Consider the following 6,532-nt stretch of genomic DNA (forward strand, 5'->3'; position numbering starts at 1 on the left):
CTGGCGTCACAGGAAATGGCCTAATAGCTGTTGGCTTTACCTCCCATTCTTTAATTACAAATTCTCTGAATCATTGGGACAAGCAAGTTAAGCAGTACTTGCCTTGCTAAATCTAACAACAGACATAAATTAACATACCAAAGTAAATTGATTTCTCGCTCCTCTTATCTCGGACAGGGCTACAATAAAGTTCATCCTTTAAAATACTGCCATCATGTGGCCACAGTCAGCTATTGTCACTGGAAACTGCACGTGTTTCACGCTCATAGGAACTATCGCTCTCTCTGTCGTATGGGCGTGTCGGTCTCCTGTTAACAGTGATTAGAGCTGGGCAAGCTGCTTGGCAGGTAGCATTTTCCTGGTTGATTGTAGATGCATGTTGTGGATAAACCTCCTGTCTTTGACTGTAAATTGATAGGAGACAAGTGTGCAAGGCAAACTGCCTCTGGCTCAGCTTTCACTGCTCTGAGATCAGTTATCTGCACTTTGGGTGGAAACACAGCTAGCATTAGCAAATAAATGAGCTTCATTGACATCATCGTAACAGATGAGTGTCGTTTTGCTAGCCACCTTGGCCAGTAATGATGATGATGAAGAGAAGGATGTATGGGAGAAGTGTATATCTCTGTCAGGCTTTTTAGGGAACTTTTAGAACAACCTTATAATAATGAATTGCAATACTTTAGCCTAGCAGTAATGAATGCATGAACTAGTTCTTTAGCATAACTCTGACACACAATGTTTCTAATTTTAGCGATACCTACATTTGTTTGTAAACACTGGAGGACATATCTTGAACAAAAATGATTCCAGGATTTCTCAGCGTTGCTGGAAGCCAAAGTAATTTTATGCAGAGTAAGTACCTGGTTAGACATCATGTTTGTAATATATTTATGGCCAAGAACAGGAAGCTCAGTTTTGTCAGAAAATAGTGGGACATCCAGGGCTTTTTGTCTTTAAGACACCCTTCAATTAAATTAATTGATTTTTGTCATCTGGGTTCATAGCTAGACATTGCTGGACATCATCAGCAAACAATGAAAGTGTATGCATTGTTTCCTAATGATACTGTCTAAGGAAGCATGTATAATGTAAAAACTATTGGTCCCAGTACAGAAACCTGTGGAACTCTGCAACTGTGAATGATGGATATAATTCAAACCACTGTTGTGCATTTACTTTGATAACAATAGTGTATTTTAGTCTATGTATTAAAATCAACAATATTGAGCACTACTGCATTGAGGCCTAACACGACAAGCACAGAGATGAGTCTCTTCATAACCCGCAGTGCTTTCTTTGTTCCATGATGAATTCTGAATCCTGAGTGAAAAAGTAAAATCTAAAAGTGCAAAACTTCATGCACTTTGGTTACCTAACTTCTTAATTTACAGTGATAATCTTTTGATTGCATGATTATTCCATCTGCTTATGGCCTTTGCTGAGACCCTCAAAAGCAAACGTCTTGCTGCGATTTGCACTCACAAGTACAAATATAAACACTTTGTAGGTACATTTAGAAGTGTACACTCATCAATGTTAATTTAACACACACTTATAATTTTGAAGTCATCCCAAAAGCCATATCAGCTCTCCAATCAGCACTTGTCAGCTGTGTGTATAATCACCACACCACAGAAAACATTTTTGCTTGAGCGTTACAACTTAAAATCTTCGCAGGGGAAAACAAACCATAGGATGTAATGCAAAAACTAAACTTAAATGCACATTTGAGATTTATGTCTGTGATTGTGGTTTAGGTTCAGAAACAAAGCTGTTGTTGTAGCCTCCTTGTCACCATTCTGGAAAGAGCAGAGCCCCAGTAAGAGGTTATGACTGATGCCAGCTAAGCAGGGTGATGATGGAGCAGCAGTGTCGGTGGTGGGGTGTTGACTAAATGCAGGAAGTAGTTCAGTTTGAGTGGGTTTTAGCCTCTTGACTGAGGGGAAATTGCCTTCAGTGTGCTTCACAAGTACATGGGAGTGCTTCACTTGAATTTCCTCCCTGAAAAATGGCTAGCTGTATGAATGCCAAATCAACAAAAGTAGAGGCAGTGTTAATTTCGGGCCCCTCAAATATGGGCCTCTTTTATAGCTTGCCTGTGGTCGACAAATCCTGCGTGTGAAAGCAGAGTGCAACCCGTCACACCTGGACCTCCCGTCAAGTCCAGCATGAGCAAATACTGATTTGAAGATATTCTCTCTTGAACAAAATTCAAGATTTGTTGAACTCATAATGGCCCAAATTACATACAAACATGGGTTAGAAATTCACCATGAATTTGTAGGGCACATGTAGCTATCTATCTCACCCTATCCCCGGGCATTTTGGAAATTAAGGGAAGTGTGTTTTAAAATTTTCTCAACCAAGATAAATATTTTAGCCATCATTAGCTTCAAAGACCTGATATATATGTTATAATCACTGTGTCACTTGCAACTTAATAGCAACTGATTCAAAAATAGAGGTGTTGCAAATTGTTAGGGATGCATTATTTAGCACTGTTTTAATACTATTATCCTCTTGGTTTTTACGATTAAATTAACTGTATCAATTCAACACCATTTTATAGATATTAGAGTTGAGAGTGTTGCTAACTATTTAAAATGCAATTAAAGTAGGCATTTAAGTCATTTTAAAGCAAGCTTAGATGAAAAAAAGAAAAAAAATGTTATCAAACATAAAAAGTGGTTGAAGCCAAAGTTTCTTGTTGTTTTAAAACTAAGACCCAAGTGCTGGAATTACCCCCTCCCCCTCCCCCATCAACACCAAAATGCATCCAAGTCTTATCTCAAATCCACAGAAACAGCAAGTCAATTTCTGCTACTGCTACTAAACAGCTTTCTTATGACCTCATTCCACAAGTCTCTATTACTTCATTTCTTTGAGGTCAGTATATCATTGATGTGCCACTCTATAACTCATACTTCTCTTTATCCTTCCTCAGGCTGCGTACTGGGCCTTTAATTCTCCCTTAGATAACTAAGTAAACTGAAACGTAAGACCTTTAGATAGAACAAAAAAGGCTTTTGCAATTAGGAAGATCTAAAGAATAACATTCATCCACTGGTTGAATGACCATTCTGACAGAGAAGGATCACATTTAGGGCAGAATGGGGCAGCCTCTAATCCCAGAGTTCCTGCGAGGTCCCCTGGCTTAGCACCCTGTGCACTAACAAGGCCTCCCACTGGACCCATTACAAGAGGAAAAACCAACAAAGGCAGTTATTACACACTCCTTATGAAAGACACCAGGGGTGAAGGGGGGGGCAAGCTGGACACCACTGGAACAAAAGCGGACTGACCAACCCCAGCACCACAAACCTCCAACCCCCTCATGAGCCCTCTGCTCCAGATCAGCCACTTCCACCGCACGCATCCCACTGTGCTGCATTGTGGACATACGTGACACAAGGGGGTCGGCAGAGGTCGGAGAGGTTGGGGGCTTTGTGGCCTTTTAATTGAGTGAGCCACTGAGGGAGCATGTGGCTCAGCATGTCCAGACCAGGGGCTGAGAGCAGCTATGAAGTCACGCTAGTTTAGCTGGCAGAGCAGGAAAAGCTCAGAGAGAGAGAGAGATGACAGTATGAATGAACAGCAGAACCCATCACGTCTCTGGTTTTGTCTGCTTTTACAGTATTGAGCTTAATGTTAATTTGGGCCCTTATGAATCCAGATATAAAAGAAACTCTTGTATTTATTTATTTTTACCTGCCCTTTCTAAATGAAATTCCTTTGTAAAGACGTTCTTGTTGAGACCTTATCAATAACATCACCTTGTTGGATAATAAACATTTTATTGTGCCTGACTTTTAACAACAAAGTAAAAAGCTAATATAAGTAAATAATGCTGACCTCAGGTCTCGGTCTAAAGTTATCATGACGCTCAGTATTCAGCATTTGATCCTCAAACTTGGCCACATGTTAATAAAAACTACTGAATACCTGAATTTAAAGAGCTTGAGACAGTTGGAAGAACAGCAGTCATCTGAATACTGCGCACGGGATATACACAGTAGATGACTGGGAAAAAGTTTAATTAAGCAATAAAACATATATATATATATATATATATATACATACATACATACATACATATATAGCGTACAACAATATTGTTTCTATGTCCATAGGGAACGTTTTGTATTTGGTTTCAGAAAAAATGTTGTCTTATTGGAATGTTTAGATGTTTTAAGTTCTTACTGATAAGGGTGTGCCTGAAATATTAATCATCTATATGCTTAACCAAAAAGGAAATACTACAATACATAATCTACCAACTAAACATGCTGGTTCATGAGAATTGAAGAAGACATCAAGACAACCGCTTTACAGGAAGCCATACATGAATCAGAAGAATCAGGACAATGTCAGAGACTTTTGCCAAACCACACATATTCCCAGCTAGATTCTGGGGGTTTAAATTTAAAATTTTCCAAGCTGAATCTTGCTCCTGGTCATACTATTCACTGTTTAATTGTTTACACAGCAGACTCGATTTATTCAATACTACTGCATATATCTTATTGTATGCCTCATATTAGAGACCCCTGAGCTCAATTTCACTAAATCCTAGAGCTACAAAAGAATAAAGACAAGACAAGGTCTTTTTAGAGGTGGAAACGTGTTCTGTGTGTCATTTTCCAGGATGAAATTCAATGAATTTGTTTGAAGATCTAAGCAATCAGTCCAGATCTCAGCTGTCTATGAAATCAAATTTTAAATTCAGTAGTTCAGACCATCCTATTTTAAAGTGTTCACTATCTGTGTTGGAAAGGCTCCCTGATGGAATCGAGGAGCCTCTTCTCTTACTCCCATCACACCGTGCATTACCTCATTCTCATCACCGAAAAGACAAAAAAGGGGAAAAGAAAATAGCCAGAATCTGATACAATCAAAAGAAGGAAAGAATGAAAGACTAAAAGATTTGAGGGGGGTGCGTTAATTAACGAGTGACTAATCTCAACCAAATTAATAACTGGGTCATGGATGTGAGGAAAAGAGGGATGAAAAGAAAGAGGAGGAAAAAGAAAGTCAGAGAAGAGATGTAACATGATGGGTCTGGGTACGCCGATGGGAATTTTGTCCCTGTCTTTTCCCCATAACCCCTCCTAACCTCTCCCATTCTCCCCAGTGCTCCGATCACAAACCCTCTTTGTGGCTCTCCCAAAAAACCTTTATTGGATGCCTATTTGCATAAAAGCAACAAGCAACAACACTTTTTTCTCTCCTGTGGGAGAGAACAGCAGCAGCTCCTCCCCTAGCAATGGAATTGCAATTCTTCTCATTTTAGTATGCACACACACTCACACACACACACAAGCAGGAGCATACGTGCAGGACGACATGACGACGAATGTGCTTGTTTTATGATTCCCTTGGTGCACATACTGTACTTTTTCATACCGTGTGTACACACACATATACACAAACAAGTGGACAAGTGCTGCTCATGCATTCATAAATGCAGCACGAACACACACTGAAAACCTTCACACAGCTCCCTTTTGAGCGTAATTAAAACAGGAGGTGCTCACACAATACGCTTTTGTCTTAGGGCATGGCAAGGAGAGGCGGGGCGAGGGGCCACTGCATATTAATTAGAAGGCTATGGTGTGAAAGCCAATCAGGCGTGTTAAACAGATGACATACTGGGACAAATATGGCACTACTTTCTTGCTGCTCTCCCACGGTGGCGCATGGATACAGGCAGTGCACACTGCCACTTCCGCCAATGGCATTTTGCCAGTGGTTGGAAATTAGCAGCAGGAGCTGTTGGGATGAATTAGTGGCCTGAACAATACAGTAGGCTGTGTGCTGCACAGCAGGGAGACAAGAGGTGGCTGATGGGGTGAATGTCAAACCAATAGGTGGCGATGTTGAGTCAAAGAAGCTTAAAGCTGCACAAAAGCTCTTTTTTCCCCATGCATAAACCTCAAAATGTGCATTCAAACCTGAGGTGTCATTAAATAAACGTAATCAAAAAGGTGTATTTTAGATTTCTGCTGAAGGCTTTTCACAGCCAACAATGAAGCAAGGAAGGGAGCTCACCTGCAAGGCAATGTACAAGCAAACACAGGTTTGATTTGAACTGAATGAAGCCAATATTACAAACTATAACTCTGCATCTCTGTTGAGCGTCTGGGTGCCAGTTTACAGTATTTCCCTGACAACAAAAACCGTTAGCCCAGATTTAGCGTCAGATGTTAAATCCAAACTGGACACATCTGTTTGGTTATCAATAATGGAGCGACTGTTTGGCATGCTGGCAGCTCTCTTCTTTCTCTCCCATTCACAACTCTGTTAAAGGAGAACAATTCAGGTGTTATAAATCACCAAAAGGGGTGTGAGCTAGTGAGAAGCTGACAGGCTGTACAGTGGCAGAGGGAGACCTCCAGCACCCTGCCACTGTTTTTTATCCTTCAAGGCCACCCAGCTTCATTTACATGGACAAGTCCAACCTCCGTTTCTTTGTTTTTGCTGCTCAATTTCCCTTTTCTCCAGGTTTCCTTTCTCTGGTGTTCTGTGTTTG

The sequence above is a fragment of the Copadichromis virginalis genome, linkage group LG11, assembly GCF_057382275.1.
Source record: "Copadichromis virginalis isolate Kocher_CV1m ecotype Utaka linkage group LG11, C_Virginalis_male_GT1.1, whole genome shotgun sequence".
In the NCBI taxonomy this organism is placed as follows: domain Eukaryota; kingdom Metazoa; phylum Chordata; class Actinopteri; order Cichliformes; family Cichlidae; genus Copadichromis; species Copadichromis virginalis.